The sequence below is a fragment of the Diabrotica undecimpunctata genome, chromosome 3 (assembly GCF_040954645.1).
Source record: "Diabrotica undecimpunctata isolate CICGRU chromosome 3, icDiaUnde3, whole genome shotgun sequence".
In the NCBI taxonomy this organism is placed as follows: domain Eukaryota; kingdom Metazoa; phylum Arthropoda; class Insecta; order Coleoptera; family Chrysomelidae; genus Diabrotica; species Diabrotica undecimpunctata.
Window position 1 is genome coordinate 157,850,521 of NC_092805.1, and position 17,793 is coordinate 157,868,313.

At 32.5% G+C, this 17,793-nt stretch overlaps 1 protein-coding gene across 1 annotated transcript in view; it reads left to right on the forward strand.

Moving 5' to 3' along the window:
* ft (cadherin-related tumor suppressor fat) overlaps nt 1-17,793 on the forward strand; it is a 761,665-nt gene that overhangs the window by 526,590 nt on the left and 217,282 nt on the right. The window lies entirely within an intron of this gene.

Consider the following 17,793-nt stretch of genomic DNA (forward strand, 5'->3'; position numbering starts at 1 on the left):
GAATTTGGCATCTTGGACAGGACATCAGTGGTTAAAGGATAGGTTAGGTTGTGTATTTATTTATATTTTACTTACATTTTAATTTGGAAAATATTGATAAACTTACCAATCGTTTTCAAGGTTTTAGCATTGATATTGTGAAAAATATTTTGTACTGAAATGGGCGTTGGGCATCCATCTTTAATAAGTTTTTGATATAAATCAAATAGTGGTGTCTTATTGATAGGACATTCTAGCAAGATGTGTATTATACTTCCTATTTGCCCACACTCACAAAAAGGGGAATCAATACATTTAATTTTAAATAAATGATCGGGCGCCAAACAATGTCCTGTTCGTAAACTGTTTAAGCCAATCAAGTTTAAATTCTATTCTATAGCACTACTCGTGATGACGCCATTTTGTGGCGCTAGTTCCGTGACGCTCGTCCGTCGAGCAAAAAGACAAAAGAGGGAATGTAAAGGTAGTGTGGGTAAAAATATTGTTAGACGGGAAGTGCTATTTTGAGATGCCACATTAAACAAGGAAAGGGAGTCCATTTTCCTTGTTTAAGAAATCAAATTTAGTTTGGTTATGTTATTGTTTGTCCCAACTGCCACATGAAAGCTTATTTATATTGAAGTTTTTTAACAATTGTGTCACATTTTAGACTATTATCGTTATCATTTAATTAAAACTTTCTCGTCTAAGAATCATTCTGAAAAATATTTTATAGCTACTTTAAATTTGGCGTCTTTTTGCATTCCTGGATATGTCCTCCATATTAAGAGGCCACTTTTATGAATTTTGGTCTCCTTTTCATAACGATTAGACTCCCCCTTTTGTCTTTTTGCTCGATGTGCTCGTCTCAGCATGTCACTATAGAGAAAAAAGTATTCCGGTCTCTACTTATTACTAACGATGGCCAAGGGTTGCTCAACAAGTGGTTTGATAGTAAGAGTGTTGTCATAGCTTCGAATAACATGAGTGTGGGGGAGGCTAATGTCGGCTTGTAAATTTCTGTGCCAGAAATGTCAATTTCAGTTGTTTATTGTAAACGTAAAATAAACTAATATAGCATTTTTCATATAAAAATGCTTGCACGTCATTTAAGATTTACGACGTCAGAACCCCACAGCGTTGCCAAAACATCAGAAAAGTTAGTAAGTGAGGAATTTTTAAAATGTCAAATATTTGTCAAACTATTATATTATCAGTAAATACACTTAGTTTTAAGACTACTGCAACACACTAAAATCCATTAGAAAACATTTTAATACAAAATTATATATTCTAAATTTAGGGCTTTAATAGTAAAAACGTCCCGTCATTATTTCTTGTTCAAAATAATCTATCTTATATGGAAAGCCTATCAGCTTTCTACATACTATTTGTTTTTGGCATAGCACAATCACAATACACAACAATAATTAGTTTTTAAAGCTAATAATCTAAATTTAATACGTATTTATAAATACAATTTATTAATATATATTATATTATGATCAAATTGTGCAAGAAATCAAAACATAAACAAAATTCTTACTCTAAAAAAGCAGCAACACTTTATACACTTTTGCCACACGCTGAACTGTCAATAAAATTTGAAGTATTCCTGTATCAGTTGCGTACAATTGTCTAATCTATTAACATAATTATTTTGTGGAATATTAGACTTAAAGACTTATTTCATAAAGTTTATATTATTAATAATAACAAATGTTTTTGGTTATTTAATCAAAATAATTCTAAAATTTCCAATATAATGATGATTTTATTTTCCTGATTATTACGCCATGTTGACGCCTATGAAAGATCGAGCAGTTCTGTATGGGTTTCGTATTATTAGCTGTGTTAGGAAAATTTGAACTCTATGGTTGACGTTCTGGAAATTTTAAATATAAGTGACGTCACTTTATATAAATTGTGACGTGCAAGCATTTTTATATGACAAATGCTATAATTAATTAGTTTAAGAAACAAAATGTGAACTATAGTGCACATCAAGTCAAAATTGACAATAGATAGAGCAGTATAATCGTTACCAAAAATCTTTAGACGATAGACGATTTTTGCGAAAAAAAAAATCGAGTTCGAAAGAGACAAGACACTTAAAATTACATTAAAACATATTTCGTATTTTTGAAGATAAATTGTTTCTATTTTCTCGTGCATTTAAATAATATAAATTGTAATATACTGTAGTGAATAGCTTGTTAATAAGTTAAAATAAAGATTTAATATTGTGCATTTTACCTGTGATACTTATTAATTTGGTAGCACTTTTCCCAATCGACGAAAAAATATTTCAACCCATCTTATGTGTGTGAGATTGGAACAACGATCCTCACATAATTATACACTTATACAAAATTTTCCTTGCTTCCATTTTTTCGGTAATGATAAACTGAATAACATTTATAGGTCCTTTGGTGTTATCTTTTTGTTCTCTTGTACGTGTTATTTCGATATCTATACTTTGTCGAAGTATTTATTAAACTGTTACATATAGCTTGTTTTATATGCTTATTAAGCGAGTGAATAAAAGTACTTTAGTGAATGCAGTAAAAAATAATTGATCATTTCGGTTTGTAGGTCCTGAAAACAGTAATCGTATCAATGTTTTGGCGAAATCAGGGGTCATAAAAAAGAATTATTCCATGAACCCCCTTAGCGGTGTCAGCGTACCTCAATCTGTCTCGATGATCTCACAGCATGTGCCGCTCGGCTATATTTCACCACGCGAAATTAGCCTCAAAACTTTTTATCATACCACCTACCGCTGCCATACATCACACAGCGAATCGTAGTAAAAAGCGTGCTCGAAATTATTGTACATTAAATATTCACAATTTAGGCATTATGCAAAAAGCTCCGAAAAAATGATCGTCACAGGAATCTGTAACGGCGAAATCGATAGATCACGGTCGATTCCAGCGCATACTTTGGTTTTGATAGAAAGATTATATCTGAACGTATCCGCGGGCTGTCGTTCCTTGCGAGATGCATTGCAACCATGAGACGGTAATAACCGCGTGTTGGTCAACGCTAAGTTCGAATGTGCTACGCCAACAAGCAAGCGCACGGTTGTGCTGGCCGAACGATCAAATTAGCCATGCTATGTCATGTAGACAGTTGCAGCCGCGGGCTTTTCAAAGATTTTTCAACTTTTCTCGAAAATAAAACGACCTCAAGACGTTTACGCGTTTTATTCTGCCACATTGTTAAATAAAGTTTTACCGTCTTCGTTCACACGCAAATGAATTTTCTTTGTTTAGCATATACATCTTTTTATATATTTTTTGGGTAACGTTTCGTGTACAATAATTCTGAAAGTATTCTATAACTGGGAGACTGGAAAAAGTATTAACTCGTTTCTATTAATCATTTTTAGGAAACCGCTTTTCCTTGTTTATCCAATTAAACGTTATATTCCACAGGAAAAATAGACTAGGGCAGATCTGTTTTGAGGTGGATGTGAGAGGTGGCATTCGAATTTTTGCAGAAAAAATTGTGTAATCACTTTAGTAATAATAAATGACGTATCCTCACTCTCAAATAGGTCGGCCATTAGGACATAGGACATTAATAAGAAAATTAAAATATATAAAAATTAATAAAAACATCTATTTTTTTTCCTTTTCTTGCTGATAACTTTAAAACGATTCATTTTGGAGTAAGTCGTAATGAAATAAAATAACGACAATTGAATTTCACTGCTTTATAACACAACTTTAGTCTATGTCCGAAATCACAACTTTTCAGGAGAGCAATCTGAAGTTTTTTCCATTATTTTGTTTTTCAAAGATTAACGTTTACTTTGTACATAATTTTTAATTAATTCAGAAACTTTTACATTACTATAAAACTAATTTTTTTTTGTTTCATTATTTTAATAAAAAATTAGGTGGAGATAGACTAGTGCTGCATCAGAATTATTAGTGTAGAAGTAGTTTATCTGGACTTATACTAGTTAGTTCTACACTAACAATATTCTTCATTTTTACAAAAACACGCAGTTGACTAAAAACAGTGATTTCATAAATTGAGTTCCCTTAAGACTTTGAATTCAAATAGATCTCATGGTACACGCTCGAAATGATCAATGATTTACATAGATATGTCAAATCCTCTAATTTCTTTGTACTAATAGGTAAACTTTCAGCATTCAACATTTGCAGGTCATTATGTACTGACAAAGTTGTTTTTCTTCTTGTCCTATGCTCAGTATTAATTCTGATAAAATTCACTTCACACAGAAAAACCATTATGACACGTATCTTCTGCCACTCGACCTTTTCTCCATTTTCATTTTTGTCCATTTTGGTACAAGTATGTTTTCTGAATTCAACAAAATCGTAAAATTCATTCATTTCGGTAAAATTGTATGGAATCTTTCTGGAATTGCATGCTGTTCGTGCAGTAAGTTACTACTGACTTGGCACGTATATAGCAATATTTTTGAAGCCCTCTCAATATTACTATGTATACTATCACGTTCGTTTTGGGTATGTCCCTTTTCCAAGGAAAAGTGGGAAATTTTTGATCTTATATTTAGCAGCTAGATCTTTATACATTATGTTTTCAGTTCCATACAGAGTCACCAATACAGCATTGCGGCGTCTTCTCCAATCCCCTGTGAATTCATCTCTTTGAGGGCCAAATATTATTCTGAGAACCTTTCTTTCAAATACTAGAAGCTTATTGATTTTCCGCTGGTTGAGAGTCCATGTTTCACTGCCATATGTAATTATTAGGGCGAATAATCGACTTGTACAGTGTTAATTTAGATTTTCTTTTTATTCGTTTCGATCTTAATAATGTTGAAAGGGAGTATAATTCTATTTCTCGCAGCTATCCTTGCTGAGACCTCTTTTTCTATGTGGTTGTCCGCTGTGATTATCGCCCCAGGTATTTAAACTCCTGTCGGTAACTTATGGAACTCTCAGTTTCCTCAGGAGAGAGAGAAGGCTCGTTACATGCTCTATCCATCGCTTTCTGGGACCTAAGAGGGTAGGGTTCTCGGTCAGTGGCCATAGACACGGGCTATGGACACTTAGCTAGGATTAAATGCCTTTTTAATAAGATAACACAATAAATAATGTTTATTGAGATAATAATAATAGTAATTAAATTGTTAGAAAACAGATATGTTAGAACTTATGCTAAGAATCTGAAAGAAATTAATAATTATCTCCTGATCCGGGAATCGGGAAGATAATTATGTTAGTTATTCTTAACTTAAGAATCTGAAAGGGAAAAATATATTATTTATAACTAATAATCAAAATACAAGCAAAATACAAATTAGTAAATACGGAAAATGTCATTTGTCAAAAATTCCTTGAAGTATGAAGGAATTGAGCTAGGGACTTGGGATAAAGATAGGGATGTTTGTTATAGTGCCATTCGGGCGAATCAACAATAAAAAGTAAAAGAAGTACACAATTAAAATAGTTATAGACAAAATTCGAAATATTTTTATAGAAAATTTTCTGTCACCGAAAAAAGTCGCTGAGACCTGTGGGAAAAATTACAAGTTATTTTATATATTGTAAAATAGGCGTAAATATTGCAAGTTTATTTTAATACCTATAAATGAATAAAATAGCAAATGTCAAAATCAAAATAAAAGTCAAGTTTTAACAGTGTACCTGAAAAATAATGTAAATACCCAAAATCAAAGATGGAAATAATTTACAAGTTTTACGGTGTACCTGAAAGAGAGAGGAATAAAACACAATTTATAAGTTTTATTAAAAATGTCAAAGTTAAAGTTTGAAATATACGTTTTAACAGTGTACCTGAAAAATAATGTAAATACCAAAAATCAAAGGTGCATCAACTTACAAGTTATTTTGCAGTGTACCTGGAAGAGAAAATAAAACGCAATGTAGGAGTCTTTATTAAATCTCAATTCTTTAAGGATATAAGCACCGTCCGGTGGCTAAGTCCCGTGAAGTAGAGACTTAGCAGAATCCTGAAAGAGAAATTTTCTTACATGACTTGTAAGACTACCGAGATAATCAGATTTTGGACTAAGTCCAAAAGCACAGATTAAATCGATGACACTTTGCGACGCTTTTGAGGAAAATATTAGCAAATTCGACTAAGTCGAAAAGCAGAGATAAATTCCTCAAAAATGGCCGCCGTTTGGTTTGAAAACAAACCGACGTTAAAGATGAGAACGTTAGGTTCTGGGTTTAAAGGTGATAGTTGTGGAAATAAAACAGAAGCTCTGAGAACTGAATCAATCAGAGGATCTAACTTGCCAAGAAGGCTGGACCAGCGGACATATCCTGACCCGGTCTGATGTCCTGGCCGTCGTGCACTTCTTTTATGTCAAAAAAAGTAGGTCAATCTGTAACGGTCGTTTTGGACTTTTTACGATTGGACCTGCACGACGACCAATGCCCAATTTTCAGTATTATCATTGGCTGCAGCTCAGGTGCCTTTCGACCAACGATAATACAGAAAATGAGCAACAGACTCCTGAGTTATGATTGGCTGCAATTACTGTTGCCATTTGACCAATCACAATTCAGCAGGCTGGGCGACACTCCTTTACTACTTCTAAGTTGTGATCATTAATACTGATGTTCTGCCTAACTCTTGGTCCTGGATTTTTGGTTACTACCATGTATTTCGTCTTTTCTTCATTTATTCGGAGACCCAGACTAGCTGTTTCCTCCTCGAGCTGTGAAAACACCTCTCTTGTAGAATGCGTGACTGCATCTATATCATCAGCAAAAGCCATCAACAGTTTTGATCCTTGATCAGCGAATCCTCCTGTCAGCTCAGTCGATATTTTACTTATTGGATATTCTAAAGCAAAATTGAACAGTAACGGTGACAAGGGGTCTCCTGCCTAAGTCCTGAATTTATACCAAATGGCATCGATGTTCTGCTTCCTATCTTTACATGCGCACATCTGTCACGCACATTTGCGTGAATTCAACTAATTTTCTTGGTATTCCCATTTCTAACATTGCTATCCACAATTTGCTTCTTTTTATGGAATCATAAATATGCTTGTTGGAAATCTATAAAAATTTGGTGCACATCGCGGTTGAATTCCCAGTTTTTCTCTAATATTTGTCGGATGGTAAATATCTGATCTATAGTTGACCTTTCAGCACGAAAGCCGCATTGGTAGTCGCCTAGAATATCTTCCGAATATGGTGTGAGTCTCTTTAGCAAGATAATTGATATCACTTTATATGATGTGCTAATAAGCGATATGCCTCTATAGTTTCGAAATTGTTATTTGTTTCCTTTCTTACATATGGGAATTATAACGCTTCTATTTCATTATTTAGGCATTTTCTGTTGTTGCCATACTCTCAGAATAATATCAGAGACGAAAATGCCACTGAACATCTAAAAATCATTCGAACAAGATGAATTTTTCTGAGAATATTAATTTTGGGACCCCAAAAATATGCAAAAAGTTTACTACTCCTACCCTCGGCTTTTCCTTAAAACCACCCCCTCTCGTAGGGGAAAAAACGGAAAAAAATCGATTTAACAAGAATCTGTGTGTCGCAGAAAAAAATATTTCCAATAAAAAATTTAGCTGAGACAATTTTGAACAAAAATGTGTATTAGCACTTTATAGCACAAAATAAACCATTTTCTCAAAAATATCGGAAGTGACCCTCCCTTTATTTTAGTGGAATAGAATAGACTAGCAAAAATCCAATAGAGTAGCTTCAGTCATTCGGGAACTATAGACCTCGATCGCATTACTAGTATTATTTTAGAAGATAAAGAGAAACTAAAAAAAGTAGTCAATAAAACAGTGATAAAGCTGACAAAGGACAGAAAAATTAACGATGCAGCGAAGATTTAAGTACTTGTTGAAACAGGGTCTCGGCAAAAAAAAGTCTTCACTGTAATAATGTTTAATACGGTCTGTTGTAGATCTTTATTATTCTTACTTTCAGTAATACAGTATCATCATAACCTAATCTGAAGTACTTAACCTCTATCTATGCTATGAGACCTTGTGCCGCCTGTCCCATGCCATATTCCTGTCAGGACTTTACATTCATGAGCTATTCAGTCTCATGACAGAAGTCGTTTAGTCGTACCGAACTCACACCTTAAAACAAACGACGATGTAGTGTATATACAAATGTCTTTTAGCCGTATTTTGAACAGAACTAAGAGGCTAAACATTTCTTTTATCTAGAATCTATAAACCCTAGGGTAATAGGCATTTTCTTTTTATTTATCTTCTGTTTTCTCATTTGTAATTCAGTACACGTTTACGAGAATATCCCAATCAAAAACATTAACAACATAATAACAATAAAACATAAATAGCTTCGTATGTCCTGACAAAATTTTATACACACATTCCAGAATCCATCAAAAAGAGAAACTCGAATATAGTGCTGACAACTACTTAGAATTCAGTAACCAGAGATGAATATCACACATTAATATCATTAAGATGTTGTTGTGAAAGTAATAAAAGTACTTTCCTATTGTAGTGCGTAGGCACTCCTATAGATCGTAACGATGTAAACACGTTGACCGAAAAATGACAACTAACCAAGACAGATCTCATGGGAAGATATGATCATAATAGTTAATATGTATAATGTGATTCAAAAAGAATTGTCTATTTATACATCAATAATTTTAATTGAACATTTTTTTGGCGTATTTTGTATATTAATATTGGTATTATATTCGAGTTGGAAATGCACGATGCACAGTTTTTATGACAGACGCTTGCAAATAAACCCTAAATCCCCCAACCTCCCTGGGGGGTTTAGGGTTTTTTTTTCAATATTTTAAACATATTTTTAGGATTTTTTTTTTGAAATATTGTTTAATATAAATTTATTTATAATACTAGTACATTATATTACAACATTTCAAGAGTATTATCTCAAATTTTGGTATAAAAATATTAAAAATTAAGCAAATGGCAGCTAAAAAAAAGTTACTTTGCGGTGGTTATCGTAAGTTATAATTAGACTTCGGCAAATATTCATATTGCATATTTTGCATATTGTGCATATTTTATGCAAATATTTCATATTTTGGCATATTTGTATAAAAGTTTGCATAAAGTGCATAAAAGTTCAGATTTTTATACTGTATTTGAAAATTTTTAAACATACCAATTTATTTCAATTCTTGTATAAAATTTTGTAGTCATTTTAATCAAGAAATGATCTAAGTACGTAATCTCTACAGGTACAAAACATTTACAATTTCAAAGAAGATCAATTTAAGTAGCCCTCAACATTCTTAGAAAGTCTCGGTCACTGAGGCATTCAGTTATTGGATAATCGCTAAGGGTTCACTCATTTGCATTTTATGATCTAATCCCCAAATCTATCTACAATTTATTGTATCTTAACAGCAGGTAAACGGCTAATAGTTTTGTTCCTAATTTAGGGATTTTCCAAAATCTCCCAGTTTATTGAATTAGGTACCTAAACATTTCTAATTTGATGCTCAGATTTGTAAATCATTTTTGTTTTGATATTCAAAGCGTAAACACTCGTTGTGCGTAACAAAAAGGAAGATTGTGATTTTATAATGCCTAAAACAACCAGTGCTTCAACTTGGATTAAACCTTATAAAGAGCTGTCTATGGATATGGGAAAAATCTACTGTTCAGTCTGTGGCAAAATTGTAAGTATCTAATATTTTCTATTAAATATCTAATATTTCATACATACAGGGTGTTTCCAAATGACACTTACAACGTTTGACTGTAGATACTTCTCGAAAAATTGAACAAAACGATATAGTTAATGAGGGGTCAAACTTATTTACTTTTCGAGATACAGGGTGTTAAAATTAAAAAAAATTAAATTCTTTTAGTTAATAACAACAATAACTTTAAAACCAATAAACGTATTTACTTGAAATTTAGTACTCGTAGGTTGTTTTTAAATGAAAAATAGCTTCCTTTAGTGAGAAAAAATTGTACATGGTACAATACAATGGTGTGTATTTAGAAAAATTTTTCACCTTTACTTTTTATTGTAATTGAATTAACAAAAAAAAACTTTTGTTGAATTTTAAAATAAGTTATATGATGTACTAATGGTTAGTAACAAAAACTAATTTGTGGATTAATACTGCATTTAAAACACTTAGCGAGTGTTTTTTTTTCCAAACCAGTTATTTGATTAACCAAAAACACCTTGTATATTTTGATGTTTTAAAGGTTGGGTTAAAATAAAGGTTCAGATAGACCAACATGTGAGAACTGCTTCACACATTGCAAAAAAAGGTAAAATAGGAGGAAAACATCAAACTTCAATGGCTAAATGTTTCCAATCTACTTCAAAAAAATTAGATGAGCAAGAAACTTTTAATGAAGACTTGTGTCGCGCATTAGTGTCTGCAAACATACCGCTTTCAAAATTAGCAGATGTAAATTTTAGTTCGTTTCTAAAAAAATATTGCAAACTTAATGTTCCAAGCGCTAAGAAGAAATAATGTGAACGGGCTATACTCGTCGGTGTTAATTAATATTAAGGAAGAAATTGCAGATAATTATTTTTACATATCTGTAGACGAAACCACTGATTCCTCAGGAAAGTATATTGCTCATTTATTGATTGGTGTTCTTAAAGAAGATACCTTACCAAAATCTCATCTTATTTCATGCCAGCAACTTGAGAAAACAAATGCTTTAACAATTTCGCGTTTTATACAAGAAACATTAGCAACTTTTTTTCTTCCGACAACTATTCCTTCTAATAAATTACTGCTTATTTTATCGGATGCTGCTCCTTATATGGTGAAAGCAGGACAAAATTTAAAAATATTTTTCCCAGATTTAATACATGTTACTTGTGTAGCGCATGGATTAAACAGAGTTGCAGAGGAAATACGAAAAAAGTTTCCTCTTGTAAATACCATGATATCCAGTGTCAAAAAAGTATTTCTTAAATCTCCTATAAGAATTCAACTTTATAAAAAAATGCTACCTAACATTCCTCTTCCACCACAACCTATTTTAACGCGATGGGGAACATGGTTAGAAGCAGCTAATTTTTATGCAGATCATTTTGTTAAAATAAAGAACATAATTGATACGTTAACAGATGAAAGTTCCCAATCTCTTTTGGATTCTTAACAAACTTTTCAGAGTAACTTGCTTCAACAAGAACTTTCATTTATAAAATCAAATTTTAGTTTTGTTCAAAAAACAATTACTCAGTTAGAATCACCAAAACTGTCATTGTTCGAAAGTACAGCATTAATAAAAGAATTTGCGTCATGTTGTCGGAACGTTAGAGGTAATATTGGAAAAGATATTTTAAAAAAATTTGAAGCTACTATGGAAAAAAATAAAGGTTACCATATTCTTTCTGAAGTAGTCAGTGTTCTAGCTGGAAATATTTCGGAAACAATTAATTTAGAACCAAATGTTTTGGTTAGTTTGAAAAATGCTCCCCTTACATCAGTTGATGTTGAACGAAGTTTTTCCATATATAAATATATGTACTCAGACAGAAGCCACAAGTTTTTGTTAGAAAATTTTGAACACCACTTGGTCATTTATTGTTACCATAATTCTAAATAAGTTTATTCATACTTAAAAATGATGTAGTTACTTAAAATAAATGTAAATCTTAATGAATAGTAGGAAATATTTAGTTATGTACACTTTTTTTTTTAAATAAAATTGTTACTATTTTACGATTTTTTTATTTATTTGTATGCATATTTTGTAAAATATTTGCATATTTTCGGGTAAACACGTGCATATTTATGCGCATATTTTCTACATTTTTATTCGTATATTTGCCGAAGTCTAATAATAATAATAACTGGATCATCTGTTGGCATAAAACCAAAAATATTTCGTTAGTTTATGAGGTTTTCTATGTCGCAACGTCGAGTTATTGTTCATTTTATCATTTTTTTTTTTAATTTTAGAAGTAAACGAATGTTTAGAAACTTTTTTGTTAAAATTTGACTAATTTGATGTTGTATATTATTGTGTTGTATAACAACAAAATGGACAATATCTCGACTTTGTGACCTAGTAATTTATCTGTAAAAGAACACCGACTTGAAAAAAATATTCTGATAAAAATTCATTAAAAAAAAGCTTATTTTTTATACTCACACAATATTGTCTATTATAGGCCCATATAGCGAAGTACTTCCTGCTAAAATATCTAGAGCATCTTTTTAATCCTCCTTTCGACTAACTCTGCTTTTTTTTTGCATCTGCAGCCATTTGTAAAAACCTTTACCTTGTAAAAACAAGAATCGAATTACTGACGACCGATATTGCTCTTTTCCATTTTCCTAAAATCCGCGTACACGCGCGTTTTTACACGCGGTTATAAGAAAATTACGAGTCCGATTCGGCTGAAATTTTGACAGAGAAAATGTATTATATGATAGTAGATTTCTCTTGAGATAGTGGGGCCATCGGGCAATGAGACTAATTACTTATACATATGCATGCGAAATATGGGTGCTAAAGAAATCAGAAATATACCTTTTAAGGTCAATTACAAATAGACAAAAGAAAATACAAAGAGCAATATATGAAGGTGGGAAAATAGATAGGCAATGGAGAAGAAGAAATAGTAAAGAACTTGAAGAATTATATAAACAGTCAATCAAATCGCATGAAATACGATATTTAGGACACATTGAAAGAATATATAAGGGAAGAATGCCGAAAACAGTACTCTCACGAAAGACAATACGAAAGACAAGGAAGGGTAGACCAAGAAAGAGATGGAATGACAGCGTATGTAAAGACATGCGAAAAAGTAATATAGAAAACTAGAAAAAAAAATAGAATGGAACAGAAGTAAATACAAAGAAGTGGTTAAGAAATGTATGAAAAGACTATAAGAAATATTAAATGTATTTTATATAATTTAAACAAAATGTTATTAGCAATTGTAATGGTAAATGTAATTGTTGAGCCCGTGTTCTTACAGGTCTGTTAAGCTTTATAAAAAATAAATAAATTAAGTATTATCTTTTCTAATAAACATAACATAAAATCTTTACAATTCCTACATTTTGCATGTCTAATTAAAGTCTTTCTTTTACAGGTTAGTGGTATGCTTTTTATTTGCAGACAATACATGTGATTATGTGAGTAACATTTTTTTATTAATAAGATTTTATAAAGTTGCAGTAAAAAATTTACAACATAAATTTATTAAAAACTTTTTTTGTGCATGTAATTAAGTGACTTAATTAAGTGACGTAAGATTCTATTTTAATTTATAATAGTTAAATAAATTCTAATTGAGAAAACTAAAATTGTGTTGCATATTCTAGTCGAAGCTTGTAGTCTCACCATTTTTTATGCTATGAGTAATACAATGGCGCCTAATAACAATTAGGCGCCTTTTTTCGCAAAGTTGATATTCGGAAAAATCACATCAAAATCTATAAATTTACCAATTTTCAAAACTCCTGGAATACTTTCCAAGTTATCATCATCTTTGGCTCTACAACCCTGTGTGGGTCTTGGCCTGTTCAAGAATTAGTCTCCATTCCCTCCTATCTTTTGTCCTGGCTTTCCAATTTCTGACCCCTAAATTCCTGAAGTCATCTTCGACTTGAGTTTTAAATCTAGATCTTGGCCTGCCTCTCTTCCTGGGTCCTACTGGCACTTGATATAATACCTGTCTTTGGGGGTCTCCAGTGCAAATTCTTTCAAGGTGTCCTAGCCACCTTAGTCTATTACCCAAGCAAAACTACCAAAAAAGTGGACTAAGTAAGGATATAAAGAAATTTTGTGATTAATATGCTATAATGATGGATACTTTATATATAATTGGATTTATTTTTCTTTCGTTTTTGTATTATCCTTTAGTTCATCATCATCATCACGTAGCGCTACAACCCTAGGTGGGTCTTGGCTGACTGTACAACTTTTTTCCAATTTGTTCGGTCTTCCATCAACCTAGGGTCAAATGGAAGTTTAATTTTCCGGAGATCTGCTTGGATGTTATCTCTCCATCGCATTCTGGGACGTCCGAGTGGTCTTTTGCCTGTGGGAATCTCCTCCCATACCAGTTTTACAAGTCTCTCGTTATGCAGTCTGTGCACGTGGCCTACCCATCTTAGTCGCTGTGATTTAATTTCTTGGACAATATCGGCGTCATTGTAGAGTGCTTTTAATTCGATATTGGTTCTGATCTTATACTGGTTTGTGGTGATGTCATGGTGAGGTCCGAATATTTTTCTAAGTATTTTTCGTTCAAAGCGTCTGAGCTTTTCTTCGTTTGCTTTGGTCATAGTCCACGTTTCGCATCCGTATGTTATTACAGGTCTGACGATGGATTTATAGATTTTTATCTTTGAACTTCTTGTCAGATTTTTTGATTTTATGAGCTTATCCAGTGCGAATAGACAGCGGTTTGTAAATTGGATTCTGTCTTTTATTTCTTCAGTAACATCGTTGTCAGCTGTGATTACGGCCCCCAGATACTTAAAACGTTGTACTCTTTCGAAATTGAAGGTGTTAATCGTCACATTTTGTCCTATTCTGTCTCTCCGTGTCGTTCTATTTATACACATATATTTCGTCTTTTCTTCATTAATCTTCAGCCCTACTTCCCTTGTTGCTCCTTCTACCTTGTTGAAGATGTCTTTCTTGGATATGATGGAGTCTCCAACGAGATCTATGTTATCTGCATTTGCGAGTAATAGCTTGGGACCTTGAACCGATAGCAATTCGGTTTTTATTTCGGCCGACCTCATGGCTTTCTCTAATACAAGGTTAAAAAGTAGTGGAGATAACGCATCACCCTGTTTGAGTCCACTGTTGATTTCAAAGCTGCCAGACAGTTTATTATTTACACGTACTTTAGATATTCCACCCTCCATACAGACTTTGGTCATCCGAATGAGCTTCTTTGGTATTGAGAACTCCGCCATGGCATTCCATAATTGGCTTCTTTCTACGCTATCATATGCCTGTTGAAAATCTATAAAAAGATTGTGTGCCTGTTATACTCCCATCCCTTTTCTAGAAGTTGTCTCAGCGTGAATAGTTGATCTATTGTTGATCTCTTCGCCCTATTATCTTTTAGTTGTAGGAAATAATTTCATGGATTGTCAAAAGCTTTAGGGTGGACTTTTTGAACAACAGTTCATAACACACATTAACAGAAGCCTCGCTAACCTATTTGGATAATGGGTAGTACTTCCTGTATACTGGTCAATTAATAGGGCATGTAAATTGCTGTATTTCTTTATGTATTCCACTGAAATATAACTGAATGCTTATTAAAGAAACACATACCAACAGAACGTTTTGCTCTCAATTTTCTAATCTTTACCTAATCACACTAATGATTTAATTCTCTCTTGCTGTAATTAATTGATTAAATGAATAAAAAAGCAATTAATTATGGATTACAAAGTATGTAATAGTTTCTTTCTAATCCATAATAGGGACGTGTGTCAAGGCTGTAAAACAAATTATTAGAGGATTATTTCTAAAGCACACATTCGCCAAGCATAAGCATATTTTTTCAATTATCGCGCCGTTCTCTTTTTTATGATGTTTGATTAATTGTTATAAAAAGAAAATTAATAAATGCCATTCTAGTATATATGTTGTGTAAATTTATGAGCGAATAATTAATATTTATCATTAATTATAAAAATTAATTAATGCATAACCCACGCAGTTATTTGTTACTACTTATTACTATTTTCAAAAGAAATGGAATTTTATGTTAATCATATACCTTTCATAATCAATATACCTTTTAACAATAACAAAAATACTGGTGGAAAGGGTAAACTTTGCTGCCAAACTATCCACATTTAAGAGAGGCGTATTTGAACACCTAATTGCTTCAAAATATTTATTAAGGACCACTGAAGCAATAAAACAATTAAAATGTATTTTTTCTTCGATTTATTTATAGTGAACTTAAGGGCTAATTCAACATTGATAATTATCGTAATTCTGATAATACTAAAAAGAGTTATACAAATATCATTAGCTTTACAGTGCTGGTAGGCAGTAACAGAGATACATAGAATTGAGAGAAACAAATTGATATTACGTTTAACACAAAACACCGGATTTACAAGCGCATTTATCACTTACGCACCACGCACTTTTCGGGATCACACACACCCGGCCTTCACTTGCCGAGAGGCAAATTAGCACTGTCTGTCCTAAGTTATATAACGAGGGGAGGACGGGTCCCTGATGTAGGGAATCAGTCGCACACACGTTAACACGATAGCTGACGACCTGAGCGCACAATTTGATAAAATAACTATACTATTACAATATTATACAGGTTGTTTTTACAACAAATACAAAGATGCTGATATTTTTCTATTATTTGTTTGAGAGTAAATAAATATATGGTCATGGGTGCTTCTGTCTTTTCTGAATCCGCTTTGTGATTCCTCAAGTGTGCTGTCAATTTTTGCGGTTATTCGTTTGTACAATATTTGTTTGTATATTTTCATAACACTACTTACAGAGTGTTAGAGGACTATGGAGCGCTAGATGTTGGGTGTCTCTATTGGAGAACGAATCCCAAACGAAGAAATACGTCATAGAACAAAAACAACAGACGCTATCAAAAAAATTGCGTTGCTAAAATGGAATTGGGCAGGACACGTCGCCAGATGATCAGACAACCGATGGGCAAAACGTATTGTCGAGTGGTGAAGACAAGACAAGCAGCACTACAGAGCAGAGCACGCTCACCAACTAGACAGACTGACGCCCTGAAGCGTGTTAGCAATAACGTGTTAGCAATAGCAGCACAAGACAAAGACATATGGAAAGAGCTGAGGGAGACCTATGTCCAGCAGTGGACGCATACAGGTTGATAATGAAGATGACTTAAGAGTGTTATACCTCTGTAGTTGTTGCAAGCCGTTCTATCGGCTTTTGTTTAAATCGGTACAATATGACCCTTCTGCAGGTCAACTGGTATCTGCTCTTCTCTCCATATGGCATTAAATATCTTTAGTAATATCTCTATTGTCTTTTATTCCATTTTCTTCTTCATTTCACTTGTTATTCTGTCATACCCTGGTGCCTTTCTGTTTTTCATTTCTGCGGTAGCTTCTTGCAGCTCATTTATGGTTATAGGATCTACATTACCTTCTTCTATTCTTTGGTTCAACAGGCTGTTTTCTTTTTGATAGCAGTGAGTTTGTAGCATCTCTTTTAAACGTTCTCTCCATCTGTTCATGATTTAATTTTCTTTTGTGAGAATTTCACCAGTTTTAATCTGTATATTTTTTATGTCTTAATTTTTTTCTTTTTTCATTGATTCCAAAACTCCAAAGTTTCTGATTCTCTTTACTGTTTGTTTCCATCTTTTCTCCAAATTCTGCTCATTTGCTTTTTTTCGCTTTTGTAATAAATTCTTTTACTAATCTTTTGTATTTTTTATATTCTTCATAGCTTTTTAGTGTTTTATTTTGTAAGTACCTATATTTTCTAAGTAATTTCCTTTTTTTGAATGTGTTGTTTTATTTCTTCATTTCACCATGCACTTTGTTTTAGTTTATTGCTATTCCTACTTGGTTCATCATGTAAATAATATTTATTTTGACTAATGAACTTTCTGATTCGTTTGCCTTAAGATTCTATTTGCCTCGTTCGGATCATTCATGTATTTTTCTTTTTTTTTCCTTGGTCTAATTTTGTAAGTACTTGTGATATTCCGGGTTTCTGAATTACTGCATTTTTCGCTTGTTGATTCCATTGTCTTAATTTTGTTCTGCATCTGATTTTCTTTTACTTGCCGTGAATCTCATAAGCTGTTTTTCAAAACATATTCCCGAATCCTCTTATTC